General features: G+C 42.5%; 1 protein-coding gene across 2 annotated transcripts in view; it reads left to right on the top strand.

Annotated features, from left to right (window-relative positions):
• The window catches only part of RANBP17 (RAN binding protein 17), a 548,236-nt gene that overhangs the window by 333,902 nt on the left and 194,369 nt on the right, over positions 1-19,965 (top strand). The gene's annotated exons all lie outside the window — the stretch shown is intronic.

Here is a 19,965-nt window from a genome sequence, read left to right on the forward strand (position 1 = left end):
GAGCCCCTCCTAAGCTGCAAAGTACATCCATTCTTCCTCTTCCAGGATAGAAGGCGTATAGGGCATAATTATTGGAAGTTAAATGATGCCCTGCTCTTGGATCCTAAAAATGTCCAATTGGCTGAACAATATATCAAGGAGTACTTTGAATTTAATGATACTACTGCGGTCTCTCCTGTTTCATTGTGGGAAGGCTTCAAAGCAGTTTTAAGGGGTCTTTGGGAATTGACCGACACAGAGAGAGAGTGCAGAAATAAAGCATCTCTGCGTATACAATTATATCAACTAGAACCTGACCAGGGGAAGGGTATGTCTGTGTCAGATATGGACATGCTTGTTGCTACCTTACGCGCTGAGTTGAAGGAGTTTGATTTGGAGGAAATTGCAACCAACTTGTTAGCTCTTCAGCAGGAGGATTTTTGTTTTTTTTTAATTTGGTAATTGGGCAGGGAGGCTATTGGCTCATAAGTTGAAGAAGAAACATTTTTGGAATATGATCTTAAAAATAGTGGATGATCACGGCAGATTCTGTGTCTCTCCCTCACAAATACATGATGCATTTCTTCACTTTTATCGTGTGCTATATGATTCTGAGGGACAAGCCGCTAAAGCTGATATACAATTTTTCTTGTCCTTTGGTTTGCCTAAATTGTCCCGAGTGGAGGCAGGACTTTTGTCGTACCCAATAAGAGGTGGAAGAGATTCAATAGGCCATTAAAAATCTTCCCCATGGAAAGGTCTCTGGGCTCGATAGTTTCACTACTAAATTCTATAAAATCTTTCGGGCCCATTTGGTTCACCCCTTGACGAATTAGATTCTTTTGATGGAGGGCAGTCGATGCCCCCCCAGTCATGGTGGTTGGCGGGTATCACAGTCATACTGGAGCTGGGTAAAGATCCAACCTGTTGTGATTCGTACCACCCAATATCATGTTGAACATTGATTATAAGATATTAAGTAAGATTTTGGCTAATAGATTGCAAATTATGATATCACCAGTGGTCAACAATGATCAATCGGGCTTTATTAGGGGATGCCAAACTTTTGACAATATTCGTAGAGTATGTTATCTTATATGGAAGGCTTCTCGGGGCAAAGATCCTGCGCTAATTTTGGAAAAGCGTTTGGGCATCTTGGCCCTATATTTTCCATGTCTTGGAGTTAGTGGGCATTTCAGGGAGATTTTAGCTTGAGCCACATGATATAAATACTGACCCTAAGGCATGTCTTCAGATAAATGGGATGTACACCAATAGCTTTTCCTTGGGGAAGGGGACCTGGAAGGGTTTGCTCTATCTAAGGGACCCTTATTTCATTTAGTGCACACTAACAATCATATTAAAGGGCTTAGTTGTGAGGGTGTTCAGCATTAATTACTATTATTTGTGGATGATGTTTTGTATCTCCTAACACATCCTCAGACCTCAATGCCAGCAGTGATGGATGAGCTGGTTCATTATGGTCAGATCTCTGGCTTAATCTGATAAAGTCCAAGATTTTGGACCTGACCTTAGCTTCCCAAGATAAGACGGCCATTTCCTCCCATTATTCTTTTTGATGGGCCAACTTAACGAGGGTTAACTTAACGAGGGATCTTGGCTAATTATCCCTCCCTCCTGAAGCAGCTTTGGAAGTATTTGGATAGATGGTGGCGAAGGGCAGATGGTGGTCCATCTACACAAAAGTGGAAGTAAGGAAGAAGTAGGGAATTATAGGCCGGTAATTCTGACTTCTGTGGTAAGCAAATTAATGGAGGTTATCATGCCGCTGTAACGGGCCATGGTACGCCCCCACCTGGAATACTGTGTCCAGCACTGGTCACCGTATATGAAGAAGGATACAGTACTACTCGAAAGAGTCCATAGAAGAGCGACTAAAATGGTTAAGGGGCTAGAGGAGTTGCCGTACAGTGAGAAATTAGAGAAACTTGGCCTCTTGAAAAGAGGAGACTGAGAGGGGACATGATCGAAACATTCAAGATAATGAAGGGAATAGACTTAGCAGATAAAGACAGGTTGTTCACCATCTCCAAGGTAGAGAGAACAAGAGGGCACTCTCTAAAGTTAAAAGGGGATAGATTCTGTACAAATGTAAGGAAGTTCTTCTTCACCCAGAGAGAGATAGAAAACTGGAACGCTCTTCCGGAGGCTGTTATAGGGGAAAACACCCTCCAAGGATTCAATACAAAGTTAGACAAGTTTCTGCTGAACCAGAACGTACACAGGTAAGGCTAGACTCAGTTAGGGCAATGGCGTGAACGGACTGCTGGGCATGATGGACCACTGGTCTGACCCAGCAGCGGCAATTCTTTTGTTCTTATGTTTTAAAACAGAGAATGGTGAAGTTTCTGGAATCCAGAGGCAACATAGATTTACTAGAGGTAGGTCTTGTCAGACAAATCTGATCAATTTCTTTGACTGAGTGACCAGAGAATTGGATAGAAGGAGTGCACTAAATGTGGTGTATTTAGATTTTAGCAAAGCCTTTGACAGTGTTCCACACAAACGTCTAATAAATAAACTGAGTGTCCTCAGGATGGGTCCCAAAGTGACAGGCTGGGTCAAGAACTGGTTGAGGAAAGGCGACAGAGGGTAGTGATCAATGGAGATTGTTTTGAGGAAAGGGATGTTACCAGTGGTGTGCCACAAGGTTCTGTTCTTGGGCCTATTCTTTAACATTTTAATAAACAATATTGCTGCAGGGTTGTTGGGTAAGATTTGCCTCTTTGTGGATGATATCAAAATCTGCAATAGAGTAGACACCTAGGATGGTGTGAATAGCATGAAGAAAGACCTGGTGAAGCTTGAAGAATGGTCTGAGATTTGGCAACTAAAATTTAATGCTAAGAAATGCAAGGTCATGCATTTGGACTGCAAAAACCTGAGAGAACGGTACAGTTTAGGGGGTGAAGAACTTAAGTGCACGACAGAAGAGCAAGACTTGGATGTAATTGTATGTGATAATCTTAAAATGGCCAATCAGGTTGAAAAGGTGACGGTGAAAGCTAGAAGGATGCTAGGGTGCATAGGGAGAGGTATGGCCAGTAGGAAAAGGAGGTATTGATGCCCCTGTATAAGGCTCTGGTGAGACCTCATTTAGAATATTGTGCACAATTCTGGAGGCCGCACCTTCAAAAAGATATAAAAAGGATGGAGTCGGTCAAGAGGAAGGCTGTTAAAATGGTGCGTGGTCTTCGTCATAAGGTTATGGGACAGACTTACAGATCTCAATCTGCATACTTTGGAGGAAAGGCAGGAGAGGGGAGATATGATAGAGATGTTTAAATCAGCAATGTTACTCACCAGCAGTGGGAAAAACCACTATAGATCAACATTAATAGAAAAGGGTGGAGAAAAAGCTTCAAGTAATAAATATCTTGCAGCAATCAGTATAGATTTTTAAGCTGACATTGCTCTTGTCATTGGCATAAAAAACTCACACCCAACGAATGTAAGGATCTAATAGGGAAAAACACCACTACTGTGCACTTTCAATTTCAAAATACATATTTAAGGAAAAATTCTACTTAGCTCAAACGCCAGACGGTTGCTGCAGCAGCTATATTCATGATACCGGCATCGCTCCATATTCATCTAGATGATCGTTCACAGCACCTTACTCAAAAAGAGCCAGCAAGAGAGCCAAAGAGACTCTCAACAAGATCTTGTTTCACCACATCCAGGATTCTTCAGGGATTCAAATTGTATTCCTTCAGAAAAATGTGTGGATCTATAGTGGGTTTCCTCACTGCTGGTGAGTAACATTGTTGGAGTTTTTTTATTTTTTTGTTACTACATTGTTGAGCTTGAGAGTTGTTTAAATACCTACACATGAGTCGAGTCTCTTTCATATGAAAGGAAGCTCTGAGATGAGAGGGGCATAGGATGAAGAAGTTAAGAGGTGATAGGCTCAGGAGTAATCTAAGGAAATACTTTTTTACAGAAAGGGTGGTAGATGCGTGGAACAATCTCCCGGTAGAGGTGGTAGAGACTGTGTGTCTGATTTCAAGAAAGTCTGGGATCTCTTAGAGAGAGGAAGAGATAATGGTTACTGCAGATGGGCAGACTGGATGGGCCATTTGGCCTTTATCTGCCGCCATGTTTATATGTTTCTATTTAATATGCACCTCATTTTGATTCTGACTTAATTGATCTAGTTTTTCATGCTTGGGCCGTGGGAGGCCTCTGTATCCTTGGTCAGACCTATGGCGATGGTATGTTGAGAACCTTTAGGGACTTAAGTGATGAATATGGCCTGGAATTGAAAGATTTATTTTAATGTCATCGAGTGGTTAATTTTATTAAATGCCGTGCTCAATCTGAGTTGCACCATGAGGTGTCCCATCTGGAATGTACAGTGTTGGGTGAGAGTCATGGTGGGGGGGGGGAAATATATCTAGGTTTTACATGGCTTTAATACTCCATGACCCAGTGCCTACTAAATATCAGCTTTGGTGGGAGGCTCTTTTGGGCCCTAATGTTGGGAGAAAATATTAGTCCTTATTGAGGCTAGTACTATGGTGGAGAATGGCTATAAAATACTTTATCAGTGGTATTATACTCCTCAATGCCTTTCACCATGTTTGGCACAGGTTCTTCTCTTTGTTGGCGGGCCTGTGGTCAATTGGGCACATTTCAGCATATTTGTTGGGAGTGTCCTAAGGCCCAGCTTTTTTGGAAACAGGCTATTGGGGGGGGGGTCTTTTCTTTTTTTCAAAATTGTATTTATAAACAACACATACAATACAAGCATGAACCCCTACAGACTTGGGGATAGCAATAAATATTCCAGCTATAAAGCAAAATATAAAGAACCCATGTAAACAAACAATACAAAAACCAACCCCACTCACCCCCTCACTAGTCCCTCCTCCCAGTTTCTTTCTCAAGTGCCAACTCAAAGTTTAGGCTACAAGTGTCACCAATCTATATACAAGTTCCATACTTTATGAAAAGAAACAAAACGTTTAGATATCTGTTTGATAAATGGTATATCAAAAATAAAGAAAACTTGAAACAAATGACATCATCTAATTTAGCACACACTACCTCAAGCAGTGGAGTCTTTGTGCGCTTCCAATATTGTGTCAACGTAAGCTTTGCTACAACAAAAAAGGCTACAGCAAACTTATGCGCCATCTGAGACACATGAGGAGGTTGTACATGTAAAAAACAATAGGCAGCCTGGCAAGGGTAAGAGTCCTGCAAAATATCCCTAAACCCCAAATGTGCAAAAATGTGCCTCATGCCCCACAATGACTCCAGCACAAATTAGTAGAACCAGGAAACGATCGGGACAAACATGCTGGGATCAGATACCACTGGCAAAAGATTTTCTATCCATTCTCATTGAGATAAACTGCAATGGATACTCAAAACAAATGTATCCAGACTTTGTGCCCAACGGGTCATATAAAAGTGAGCATGATCTCGCTGGACCAAAAGGGCTCTATATAGATTGTTATTGAAGGTTGTATAATCTTTTATTTATCTGTTATTCATTAAGAAAAATTTTAATAAAAATGTATTAATACAAAAAAGTCAGTGCATCACCCTTAGATAGCAGCAGGACATACACATTTGTTTAGTGTTGTAAACTGCTTAGAAGGTTAATACTGAATTGCAAGACACCAAATTTTTAATAAACTTGGCAATCTCCCTTTTTAGTGGGTTCAGTATACTGAGATGTATACCAGACACATCAAAAATTAGTTAATATACTTTTGAATTGAGCTCCCAGTATTCTTTCTAAATACTTATTTTAGCTATGTATTACTTGGCAGCAAAGAGTGCATCAACTATAGCCTGAAAAGCTGACAGGAGATACATATCTGCTGTCACTAATATAATAAAATATCTATAAACAAACATAGCCTGAAACAAACTGGATAGCAGTGCAGTGTATTTCCACGCCATAAAGAGCACCTGGGATAAGAGAAAAAGATCTCTAATTTAGAAGAAGTGAAGAGAACGCTGAGATCAAATGGATAGGCCTTATGGGTCTTATCTGCCATCACTCCTATTAGTTTCCATTCTCCCACATACAAGGACAAATAAAAAATAAAGGCAATTATTAAATTACACAATAACTGGAACAGAGCTAGCGAAATGCAACATATGTACTCGTACATTGTCTGTTGGACAGTTCGTGCACACACATTGCAGTGCTCGGCCTTTAGTCATGTGACAGCCACAAGGTCAGAAAGATGGATGCTCCATTGCAAGATTGTACCATTGAAGAACAACGTGCAGTAGCGCACTTTCTTTGGGCAGAGGGAATGAAACCTGTGGAAATTCACTAGCGGATTCCTGAATCTAGCACCTTTTACCCTGATAACTATAACTCCTTGTTCTGTGGCTTTCTTTCTATTAAAAGAGGCTCTCTTTTGATGGAAGCTATTCTGCCCCACCATGAAAGGAAGAGTGGAGACCAACGAGACAGGGTGTTAAGAACTAAACTTTTAATTTTAGATATGTTTAGATCTTGAGTTTGAATCGGATCTTTATGTATTAACACTCCCAAGTATTTTACAGCTCCGTGTGACCACGTGAAGGGAAATTGGGCGAGATCTGAGGGGTAAATGAGATCATTAAGAGGGAAAATTTCTGATTTTTCCCAGTTAACTGAGTATCCAGAAAGCTTGGAGTAATGAGAGACAATATTAACGAGTGAGGGAAGGGAAGCAACAGGATCTCGGATAAAGAGAAGGACATCATCAGCGTATGCTGCTAATTTGATATGACAATAAGTGGTTTCAATTCCTGTTATTGTTGGGCATTGTCGGATAGCAGAGAGGAGAGGTTCCAACGCTAAGTTAAAAAGCAGCGGCGACAGAGGGCAGCCCTGGCGAGTGCCTCTATGTAGGGAGAATTTGTTGGAGAGAGAATTATTAATTAAAATGCGAGCTGTGGGTTGATGATATAAAGTTTTAATCCAATCTGTATAGAACGGGCCAAAGTTGTACCACTTTAAAATTTGGAATAGAAAAGGCCATTCAACTCGGTCAAAGGCCTTTTCGGCATCTATGGCCAAGCCGATTATGGGATCTGAGAGTGTTTTAACATGGGCATTAATATGATGAAAGAGGCGTATATTGTCTCCTATAAACCTTTGTTTAATAAACCCCGTTTGATCTTTGTGAATAAGAGAGGGGATCACTTTGTTGAGTCTCAGTGCAAGAAGTTTTGCCATGATCTTGTAATCTAAATTAAGAAGAGAAATGGGGCGAAAGTTTTTAACCAAGGTAGGGTCTCTGTCAGGTTTGGGAATGACTACTATAGTGGCCTCAGTGAAGTTGAATTGTTTGTCTGGATCAGAGTGGAGGAATTCATAGTAAGAAAGAAGATGAGGAGCCAGAAGATTACGAAACTGCTTAAAAAATTCATTGGTAAACCCGTCAGGACCTGGGGCTTTGCCGGTAGGCATAGATGATATTGCGGCTTCTATTTCAGATACAGTAATGGGAGAGTCCAGTTTCAATTTCACAGAGTCCGATAAGGTCGGATGAACCAAAGAAGCAAGAAAAGAGTCTATCCCCGATTCTGAAGCAGAAAAATCAGATTTATATAAAGTAGTATAGAAGTTTTCAAACTGAGAAGAGATCAGAGACCGGGTTTTAACCATCTGCCCCAATGGGTTTTGAATGGCTGTGATATGTAGGCGTTTGGATTTAGTTTTAAGATATCTAGCCAAAGGGCGTCCCATAAGGTTGTCTCCCATATAATGTCCAGAGGTTGAGATAAAAATATCTCGTCTAGCAGTACTGGAAACTAAAGTGTTAAATTCGTATTTAAGATTTTGTATACGTTGAAAAATGGATGGATCATGTAAGTGGGCAGACATATGTTGTAGTTCTAACTCTTTGATAGAAGATTCTAAGTCTTTCTCTTTTTTCATGGATTGTTTCTTTTTCCAAGAGGCAAGATTGATAAGTTCACCCCTAAGGGAGACTTTATAAGCCTCCCAGACAATGGATGGGCAAATTTCTGGATCTTTGGAGTTAAGTTCAAAGAATTCAGCAGTGAAAGATTGAATTTTGTCAGCTATTTCTGAGTCTAAGAGTAAAGCATTGTTTAGTCCCCAAGAAGAAGATTCTTTGCGAGGGGCAGAGATAAGTAGGTGTAGGGAGGTGGCCGCATGATCTGTAAGAGAAATTGGATGAATAACATTGTTTGCCAGGTCCTGAATGAGAGAGGAGGATATAAGAAAGAAGTCTATTCTTGAGTAGGTATTATGAGGTGGTGAGAAGTGAGAGTATTCTCTACCCTTTGGATTAAACAAACGCCATGGATCTACAAGGGAGAAGGCATCTTTAAGGGCATGTAAGGCTGTGAATGACTTGGATTTGGAGGGTTTGCAAGAAGATGATCTATCAATATAAATATCTTGAATTTGATTGAAATCGCCTCCAAGTACTAAAGAGCAAGAACTGTATTCTACTAACGCCATCTGAAGGTCTTGGAAAAATTCTGGGTGGTCTAGGACTGGAGCATAAATGTTAAGGAACACAAAGTTCACTGAGTGCAACGCAGCGTGCACCAAGCACCATCTTCCATCCTTGTCCGTCGTAGAAGAGTGAATTACAGGAGAGAGTTTATCATGAAAAAATATTGAGACTCCATTTTTCTTACGCTGGGTCGCAGGAGAATAAAAGTGAGAGGAGTATCCCTTTAATTGAAATTTTAAGGCAGCAGCGAGAGGCAGGTGAGTCTCTTGTAAAAAAAACCACATCAGGGTGCTTATTAAAAATATAGTTAGCTATCTTTTTCCTCTTAATGGGATGATTTAGTCCATTCACATTAAAAGAAAAAATATGCAAGTCAGCCATAATCTTTTAAATACATTACTATATTGCAGTATATTTTGCACATGTTCAATGTGTGTATATAGCAAAGAGAATGTTTGAGGTAGACACTCCTGTCAGAAAGTAAAAGAAAGAGCGTAAAGGTAGTAGAGAAAAAGTAAAAAATATCATCACAAAGGATCACATTCTCATACATAGAGTTAAAAATTTTTATGGGTGCTCCTGTGAGCACAAAGATATAACACAAATGGGAAAGCTAGCAAAGAACCCCACACCCATACAATATCAATAACTTGAAAATTGGTGTGCTTATCAATATTTGCGATATAACTGAGAAACAAGTGAGTATGTTTGCAGCAAATCATGTCAGCGCATTTTTAAAGATTCCAGAAATGCAACTAAGTCATTAGGGTCAGTATATGAAGATGTGCGGTTGTTGTAGGTCACTTTCATCCTTGCTGGGTACATAAGACCATACTTGGCTCCTATATCTTTAAGCTCCTGTCGATGGGAAAGAAATGCTTTTCTCTTCAAGGCCGTGGATTTGGCCAGGTCTGGAACTATAAAGAACTTTCTACCTTGGTGGAGGAGTTGAGGTTTAGATTTTGCAGCTGTAAGGATTTGCAACGTGTGTTGAAATCTGAGCAACTTTGCCACTATGGGTCGAGGAGAGGAAGCATGTGATGAAAGATGAGAAGGTACACGGTGAGCGTGCTCTATTTCCAATGGAGGAGAGAAGACAAGACCGAGAGTTTTAGGCAGAAAATTAGACAAGAAGGAAATCATATCAGAGCCCTCTGTTGATTCAGGTAATCCAATGATTCTCAGGTTGGATCTTCTGCTGCGGTTGGAAAGGTCTTCCATGTCTCGTTGCAGGGTGATAATCAATTTTTCATGTTTATTTACTAGCGTTTGTGTTGATTGCAGATCAGCCGTTTTTACTTCAAGAGCGTCAAGTCGATGGCGCGCGTCGACAAACTGAGAGTTTAGTTCTTCAATTTTCCCACGGAGAAGCTTTGTTTCCTCGACTTGCTCTTGCACTATGATCCGAATTGACCTCATTTCTTTTAAGAGCAGGTCGAATGAGGCTTCGTCGATTCCCGTCGCCATTTTCTCTGGTGTGTTTGGATCCGGCTTGGTTCTTCTACCGTTGAGTGGCACGGTTGATTCGGCTTCCATCAAAATGACCCTTACTCCTCAGATAAACTATACCCTCTCAATGCTTCCCTCCTTATGCAAGAAGAAATTTTTTCATTGGTTGAATAAGAAAATATCTGACTTTGTGTGGAATAACAAAAAACCTCGTATTGCTCTCGACAAGCTGAAAGCCTCTAAAATTAATGGGGGTTTGAATGTACCAGATTTTCATTTTTATTATATCGCATCATTGGCCAAATATGGAGCCTATTGGATTATTAACCCTAGTACCCAAGACTCACCAACCTGGTTTGACCTGGAACGGTTTTTATGTGCACCATTACATGTTTCATGCTTGTTGACGGTGCCAGTGCCCAAACTTTTGAGAAAATATTCCTTATTGAGTGCAACGCAGCATGCCCTTCATATACTAGACGCAATCGCAGAGATTTCAATTAAAGACAGTCCACTCTTGTCCATTTGGAATAACCCCAAAATCCAAATCAATAGTAAATCTCTTTCATGGAAAAGGTGGCAGCGAGCTGGTTTGTGGTCTCTCCATCAGATAACCACTCTCACTTCGTTTGTTCCCTTTGTCACAATTTGCTCTACTTACTCATTGTCTCCTTCTGCTTACTCACAGTGGCTTTCTCTTACTAAGACGTTATCTTCTATGTCTATACGCTTTGATTATATGACATCCATTCACACTTTGTATCACTGGTCCACATTGGCTATATCAAAAGGTAAAGCGATATCTCTCTTTTATAGTATTCTAAGAGATCACTCTTTCACATTTTCCTCTCATTCCATGAAACATTGGGAATCTATGCTGACAACCTCACTTACTGATGTTGACTGGGAACTCTTCTGATCCTCGACAAACCGACCTCTTTTATCATCCAGAGTCTCACAATCAATGTTCTTCATTATGTGGAATGCGGTATGGACACCCTTTCGGATGTGGAAAGCTAACCTAAAACAAGACTCTATATGTTGGAATTGTATGAAAGAAGCTGGGACTCTTGATCACATGCTTTTCCACTGTGCTAAAGTTCGTTCCTTTTGGACGTGCATTTGGGACACCATAAAGTCTATTACCAATTGTTCAGAAGAAATTTCCTTTGACATTATAATTCTCCGATCTCAACACCCTTGTTTTACACAGTCTAACTGTCCTCCTAAACTCATTGATGCAATGTTTGTGACTGCCCTTATGCACATCTTGAAAAATTGGAAGTTCTCTTCATTACTAAACTATACCTTTTGGTGGAATTCTTTGAGCATGTATCATAAATTTGAATCATATGCTTATGAAAAGAAAAATATAATTCGACTTTCCAAAAGTTTGATACAATGTAAATCACCCTGGAAATTCCTAGACTCATATGTTCAATCTATTTCATAGACACTCCTCTCTTCTTCTTCTTCCTCTTCCTCTTCTTTTTCTTTACCTTCATCTTTTTCCTCATTTTATTCTTTTTCTTTCTTCCTTCAATTTCTCTTTCCTCTTATCTTTTCTTTTATTATTTTTTCATGAACAGTCCTAGTACTTTAGATCTTTTAAAACGATTCAATTCTACATTGTACAATGTAACTGAATATTTGTTATACTAAATGTTTTGTTTTATTTTTTGATACCCTGTACTTGAACTGTTTCTTATATTTTTTCAAAAAACTCAATAAAAAATATTGAACTTGGAAAAAGAGGCTCTCTTCTGCATTTATACTTTGGACATATTTACATTTATGATATATCTCCATACTGACTCTCCTCTAAGGTATACAAAAATTTTAATTCCCAAGTCCCAATAATAAAAAATAATGTTGTGTCTGCAAGATTAAGAAAAGGATAAGCACTGTAAAAATCTAGATCAAGCTTGGTCCCTTTTTAAGGACACAGTCACTGAGGCGCAAAATCTATATATATACCACGTATCAACAAGGGATCCAAGAGGAAAAAGAACAAGGAACCGGCGTGGCTCACTGTAGAGGTGAAGGAAGCAATCAGAGACAAGAAAACTTTGTTTAAGGAATGGAAAAGGTCAAGAACGGACGAAAACTGGAATAAGCACAAACAACATCAACTCAGGTGCCATAAGGTGGTAAAAGGGGCCAAAAGAGACTATGAGGAAAAAATAGCCAAGGAGGCAAAAAACATCAAGCCGTTCTTTCGATATATTAAGTGGAAACAACCCACAAAGGAAGCGGTGGGACCGTTGGACGACCATGGAATAAAGAGAGTGCTAAAGGAGGACAAAGCAATCGCTGACAAACTGAACACATGTTTTGTGTCTGTATTTACCGAAGAGGATATACACAGCATACCAGAACCCATCAGGCTATATGCTGGAAACGAAGACAGGAAACCGACAGGGTTGACGGTCAGTCTACAAGAGGTATGCAGGCAGATTGATAGGCTTAAGAACGATAAATCCCCGGGACGGGAAGGCATCCATCAAGGAACTGAAAGGGACCATAGCTGAACTGCTTCAACTAATAGCCAATCTGTCGACCAAATCGGGAAAGATCCCGGAAGACTGGAAGGTGGCAAATGTTACACTGATCTTCAAGAAAGGTTCAAGGGGAGATCCGGGAAACTAAAACATAGAAACATAGAAATAGACGGCAGATAAGGGCCACGGCCCATCTAGTCTGCCCACCTTAATGACCCACCCCTACCTTTCTCTGTGAAGAGAACCTACGTGACGATCCCATTTGGTCTTAAAATCCGGCACGCAGCTGGCCTCAATCACCTGAAGTGGAAGACCATTCCAGCGATCCACCACTCTTTCAGTGAAAAAGTATTTTCTGGTGTCACCGTGCAGCTTCCCTCCTCTGATTTTCCACGGATGCCCTCTTGTAGTCGTGGGACCTTTGAAAAAGAAGATATCTTCTTCCACCTTGATGCGGCCCGTGAGATATTTGAACGTCTCGATCATGTCTCCCCTCTCTCTGCGTTCCTCGAGTGAGTATAGCCGCAACTTATCCAGCCGTTCCTCGTATGGGAGGTCCTTGAGTCCTGAGACCATCCGGGTGGCCATTCGCTGGACCGACTCTAGTCTCAGCACATCTTTCCGGTAATGAGGCCTCCAGAATTGTACACAATATTCCAGATGGGGTCTCACCATGGATCTATACAATGGCATAATGACTTCAGGCTTATGGTTGACGAAACCCCTACGTATACACCCTATGATTTGTCTAGCCTTAGATGAAGCCTGCTCCACTTGATTGGCAGTCTTCATGTCTTCACTGATGATCACCCCTAAGTCCCGTTCTGCTACAGTCCTTGCTAGGATCTCGCCATTAAGGGTGTAACTTCTGCATGGGTTTTGGTTGCCAAGGTGCATGACCTTGCATTTTTTGGCATTGAAACCTAGTTGCCAGATCCTAGACCAGCGCTCCAATAGGAGTAGGTCGTGCGTCATATTGTCGGACATTGAGTTTTTGATCGTTACACTCCTTTCTACTACATTGCATAGCTTGGCGTCATCTGCAAATAACGTTATTTTACCTCGAAGCCCTTCTGCTAAGTCTCTTATAAAGATATTGAACAGGATCGGGCCCAAGACCGATCCCTGCGGCACTCCACTGATCACCTCTGTCATTTCAGAGGGGGTGCCATTCACCACCACTCGCTGAAGCCTGCCTCCAAGCCAGTTCTCAACCCATTTTGTCAAAGTGTCACCCAATCCTATAGAACTCATTTTGTTCAACAGCCTGCGGTGTGGTACGCTATCGAAAGCTTTGCTGAAGTCTAAGTATACGATGTCCAGGGGCTCCCCAACATCCAGCTTCCTCGTCACCCAGTCAAAGAAGCTGATCAGGTTGGATTGGCAGGATCTCCCCATAGTAAATCCATGTTGACGGGGATCCCGTAGATTCTCCTCGTTCATGATCGTATCCAATTGATGTTTGATTAGAGTTTCCATCAGCTTGCTCACTATTGATGTGAGACTCACCGGTCTATAGTTTGCAGCCTCCATTTTGCAACCTTTTTTATGGAGTGGAATGACGTTAGCCGTTTTCCAGTCCAACGGGACTATACCTGTACTAAGGGAGAGATTGAAGAGCGCGGATAGTGGTTCCGCCAAGACATCACTCAATTCCCTGAGCACCCTGGGGTGCAGGTTGTCTGGCCCCATCGCTTTGTTAACCTTGAGTTTAGACAGCTCACAGTAGACACTGCCTGGCGTAAACTACAGTCTGACTTCGGTACTGGGAAATAAAGGACCGCATCATTGATCATCTTGACGGACACGGTCTGATGAGGACCAGCCAACACGTTTTCAGCAAAGGCAAATCTTGTTTGACGAACCTGCTGCACTTCTTTGAGGGAGTAAACAGGCAGATAGACAGGGGCGACCCAGTCGATATTGTACATCTGGATTTTCAGAAGGTGTTCGACAAGGTTCCACATGAACGACTACTTCGGAAAATTGCGAGCCATGGAATCAAGGGTGAAATACTCACGTGGATTAAAAACTGGCTAGAGCATAGGAAACAGAGAGTGGGGATAAATGGACAATACTCGGACTGAAAGAGCGTCACCAGTGGGATGCTGCAGGGCTCGATGCTTGGGCCCGTGCTCTTCAACATCTTTATAAACAATCTAAACATTGGTCCGACGAGTGAGGTGATTAAATTTGCAGACGATACAAAGTTATTCAGAGTAGTGAAGACACAGGGAGATTGCGAAGATCTGCAACGTGACATAATCAAGCTCGAGAAATGGGCATCGACATGGCAAATGAGGTTCAACATGGATAAGTGTAAAGTGATGCATGTCGGTAACAAAAATCTCATGCATGAATAAAGGATGTTCGGGCAGTACTTGGAGAGACCTCACAGGAAAGAGACTTGGGAGTTCTGATTGACATGTTAATGAAGCCATCCGTGCAATGCACGGCGGCGGCGAAAAGGGCGAACAGAATGCTAGGAATCACTAACAGATTGTAGAAGGTTATCATGCCGCTGTACCGGGCCATGGAGCGCACTCACCTGAAGTACTGCGTCCAGCACCGGTCGCCGTACATGAAGAAGGACACGGTATTACTTGAAAGGGTCCAGAGAAGAGAGACTAAAATGGTTAAGGGGCTGGAGGAGTTGTCGTACAGAGATAGATTGGAGAAGCTGGGCCTCTTCTCCCTTGAAAAGAGGAGACTGAGAGGGGACAGGATCAAAACAGTCAAAATACTGAAGGGAATAGACTTAGCAGATAAAGACAGGTTGTTCACCATCTCCAAGGTAGAGAGAACAAGAGGGCCTCTCTAAAGTTGAAAGGGGATAGATTCCTTACAAACATAAGGAAGTTCTTCTTCACCCAGAGAATGGTGGAGAGTTGGAGCGCAGTTCTGGAGTCTGTTATAGGGGAAAACACCCTCCAGGGATTCAAGACAGTTGGACAAGTTCCTGCTAAACTGGAACGTATGCAGGTGAGGCTAGACTCATTTAGAGCACTGGTCTTTGACCTGAGGGCCGCCGTGTGAGCAGACTGCTGGGCATGATGGACCACTGGTCTGATCCAGCAGCGGCAATTCTTAGGTTCTTATTGTATCAAGCATAATTTTATTTTTTCCTTGATAATTGAATTATGCTCTTTTGAAATATATAGTAATTGAAATCGCCCATTATTATACTGTTGCCCATTTCTCCAGGTTTCCTAATCTCTGAAAACATTTCTTCATATGTCTGCTCATTTTGTTCCAAGGGACGGTAGTATAACCCTATCATTATATTCCTTCCCTTCATACAAGGAATTTCTATCCATAAGGATTCCACACTGCTATGTATGTCATGCAGAATGTTTATTTTATTTGATTCATTTCCCTTTTTAACATATAGCACCCCCCCTCCAATTTGATCTACTCTATGCTTGCGATATAATTTGTACCCAGGTAACACTGGTGTTTTATTCTGCCTTCCTCTTAAACCCTCCTAGCTTTCTTTCACCATTATTGGAACCTCTCTACCGGGACTATCTAAATATCCTGTTTCAATAGTATCCTTCAAGGATACCTCACACCGAACCATCTGCTCCTGGGCGACTGTCGGCTTTCCCCCACAACTCAGTTTAAAAGCTGCTCTATCTCTTTTTAAAACGTTAGCGCCAGCAGGCTGGGTCCATCCCTGTTAAGGTGGAGTCTGTCCTTTCGGAACAAGCTCCCCCTTTCCCAGAATGTTTCCCAGTTCCTAACAAATCTAAATACCTCATCCCTGCACCATCGTCCCAACTACACATTGAGACTTCGGAGCTCTACCTGCCTCTTGGGTCCTGCGCATGGAACTGGGAACATTTCTGAAAATGCAACCCTGGAGGATCTGGATTTCAGCTTTCTTCCTAAGAGCCTAAATTTGGCTTCCAAAACCTCCCTCTCACATTTTCCTATGTCATTGGTACCTACATGTACCAGGACAGCTGTCTCCTCCCCAGCACTATCTAAAATCCTATCTGTGTGACGCGTGACACCGAGTAGCCCGCCTGCTCCGAAGGGCTTTAAACTAGGTAAGTTGGGGGAGGGTACCCATTTATATACTGGAGCAGTAAGTAACAATCCTGATGAGGTGAACCAAAACTCCACTTCTAAGTCAGAGGTAAGTACCCTTGCTGCAAAAGATTCGCTAGGAGACACTCTAACTCAGATGGGTAACTCTCTAAAGGAGTTTAGTAGACACAAAGAGTGGAGAGCTATGTATGTAAATGCACACAGCCTAGGGAATAAATTTCTAGAACTAGAAACAGAAATAGTAAATGCAGACCTAGACGTTGTAGCAATATCCGAAACATGGTTCACAGACTCTCATGGGTGGGATATAACTATACCAGGATACAACCTGCTTCGCCAAGATAGAGAGGGTAAGTTGGGAGGTGGGGTAGCACTTTACATCAAAGAGAGCATCAAGACAACTAGGATCACAGATGTCAAGTACACTGGGGAATCCATCTGGGTAAACCTGGCCAGAGGCGGAGAGAAATGCCTATACCTTGGTATGGTATACAGACCTCCAAGACAATCGGAGGACAAGGACACAGAATTAATTGAAGACATTGAGAATATCACCTTACGGGGGGACGTTGTCCTGCTAGGGGACTTCAACATGCCTGATGTAGACTGGAACACATTCTCAGCAACAACTTGTAGTAGCAGGAGGATATTAACGTCCATGAAGGGAGTACAGCTCAAACAAATGGTACTAGAGCCCACTAGGGCCCAGGCCATCCTGGACCTGGTACTTACGAACGGGGAAAGCGTCACGGAAGTCTCGGTGGGAGAAACGCTGGCAACCAGTGACCATAACATGGTATGGTTCAACCTTAGAAAGGGCTTCCCTAGATCACAAACAAAAACGAGGGTACTCAATTTCCGGGGCACTGACTTCGCAAGCATGGGTGATTTCGTCCACCAGACGCTACAAGCTCAAGAAACAACGGATGATGTGGAAGCTATGTGGTCAACACTGAAAATGACACTACACGAAGCAACTATCCGCTACATAAAATCGGTAAATAAACAACAAAGAAAGAAGAAACCCCTTTGGTTCACTGATGAGGTCTCACACCTAGTCAAGGACAAGAAGAGAGCATTTCTTTCATACAAACGCACCGGGGAGAAAGAAGCTAACATTGAATACAAGACAAGGTCTGCAGCAGTCAAAACAGCATTCAGGGAGGCCAAACTTCGAGTGGAAGAAACTCTAGCAAAGAACATTAAGAAAGGGGACAAATCCTTCTTCAGGTATATTAGTGACAGGCAGAAGAACACAAACGGGATAGTATGCCTTAGAACAGCAGACGGGAATTATGTGGAAACAGATTCCGAAAAAGCCAAACTACTGAACGATTACTTCTGCTCAGTCTTTACCTGCGAGGCACCTGGACACGGGCCACAGCTGAAAGCAAAACCAAGCAAGGAAGACCCATTTCAGAATTTTGGGTTCTCACCAGCTGATGTTTACAACGAACTGTCAAGACTCAAGGTGAGCAAAGCCATGGGACCAGACAAATTGCACCCAAGAGTGCTTAGAGAGCTATGCAATGTCCTGGCGGAACCATTAGCCATGCTCTTCAATCTCTCCCAAAGTACAGGGAGAGTCCCCCTGGACTGGAAAACAGCTAACGTCGTTCCTCTACACAAAAAGGGCTGCAGAGCGGAGGCTGCGAATTACAGACCAGTGAGTCTCACATCAATAGTGTGTAAACTCATGGAAACACTACTTAAATGTAAATTAGACACTATTTTGGATGAGGGGAATCTAAGAGATCCTAGTCAACATGGATTCACTAGGGGTAGGTCATGCCAATACAATCTTATCAGCTTCTTTGATTGGGTAACAGGAAAACTACACTCGGGAGAGTCTCTGGACATAGTGTACTTGGATTTCAGTAAGGCTTTCGACAGCGTCCCACACCGTAGACTATTAAACAAGATGAAATCGATGGGGTTAGGTGAGACACTAATTGCATGGGTCAATGATTGGCTGAGTGGAAGACGTCAGAGGGTGGTGGTCAACGGCACCCTCTCTGAGTCATCGGAGGTGACCAGCGGAGTGCCACAGGGCTCGGTCCTGGGTCCACTCCTTTTTAACATATTCATAAGGGACTTGACCCGAGGGCTTCAGGGTAAAGTAACTCTATTCGCTGATGATGCCAAACTATGTAATATAGTAAGTGAAAGCAATCTGCAGGATAGTATGATGCAGGATCTGCTTACGTTGGAAAACTGGTCCTCGACATGGCAGCTGGGCTTCAACGCTAAGAAATGTAAGGTTATGCATCTCGGTAGCAGAAATCCATGCAAACCTTACACCTTAAATGGAGAAACACTAGCTAGGACTTCAGAAGAAAGAGACTTGGGAGTAATCATCACTGCAGACATGAAGGCCACCAAACAAGTGGAGAAGGCCTCATCCAAAGCAAGGCAACTTATGGGATGTATCAATAGAAGCTTCGTTAGCCGCAAATCTGAAGTCATAATGCCACTGTACAGAACCATGGTGAGACCTCATCTGGAGTACTGTGTGCAATTCTGGAGGCCACAGTACCGTAAAGACATGCTTAGAGTTGAGTCGGTTCAGTGTATGGCCACTAGGATGATCTTGGGGCTCAAGGGTCTCTCGTACGAAGAAAGACTAAACAAATTGCAGCTCTACACTCTGGAGGAACGCAGGGAGAGGGGGGACATGATTGAGACATTTAAATACATCACGGGACGTGTCGAGGTGGAAGAAGACATCTTCTTTCTCAAAGGACCCTCGGTCACAAGGGGGCATCCGCTCAAACTCAGAGGAGGGAAATTCGATAGTGACGTAAGGAAGTATTTCTTCACAGAAAGGGTTGTAGATCACTGGAACAAGCTTCCAGAGCAGGTGATCAAGGCCACCAGCGTGCTTGACTTTAAGAATAAATGGGATGCCCTAGTGGGATCCTTACGAGGGTCGAGTTTAGGAAATAGGTCATTAGTACTCAGACTTAATGGGGTGGGTCAGTAGAGTGGGCAGACTTGATGGGCTATAGCCCTTTTCTGCCGTCATGTTTCTATGTGAGGTCCGTCACCTTCGCACCAGACAGGCAGGTTACCAGGCAATCCTCATGCCCACCTGCCACCTAGCTATCTACATGCCTATAATCGAATCACCAACTACAACTGCTGTCCTAACTTTTCCTCCTGGGCAGAAGCCCCTGGAGAAACATCCTCGGTGCTAGAAGATATTGCTTCCCCTGGTGGGCAGGTCCTAGCTACAGGATTATTTCCTACTTCACCAGGGTAATGCTCTCCTTCTAGGAGACCTCTCTCCTTTAAGGGTCTACCAGACTGGAGTTGGGACTTCTCTGCAACATCCCTCTATGTACTTCTCTGTCTCCCTCAGCTCCTCCAAGTCTGCTACTCTAGCCTCAAGGGAACGTACTCATTCTCTGAGAGCTAGGAGCTCTTTGCAGCGAGCACACACATATAACTTCTCGCCAACCGGCAGAAAATCATACATGTGACACTCAATGCAAAAGACTGGATAGCAACCCTCT

The sequence above is a fragment of the Geotrypetes seraphini genome, chromosome 18 (assembly GCF_902459505.1).
Source record: "Geotrypetes seraphini chromosome 18, aGeoSer1.1, whole genome shotgun sequence".
Classification (NCBI taxonomy): domain Eukaryota; kingdom Metazoa; phylum Chordata; class Amphibia; order Gymnophiona; family Dermophiidae; genus Geotrypetes; species Geotrypetes seraphini.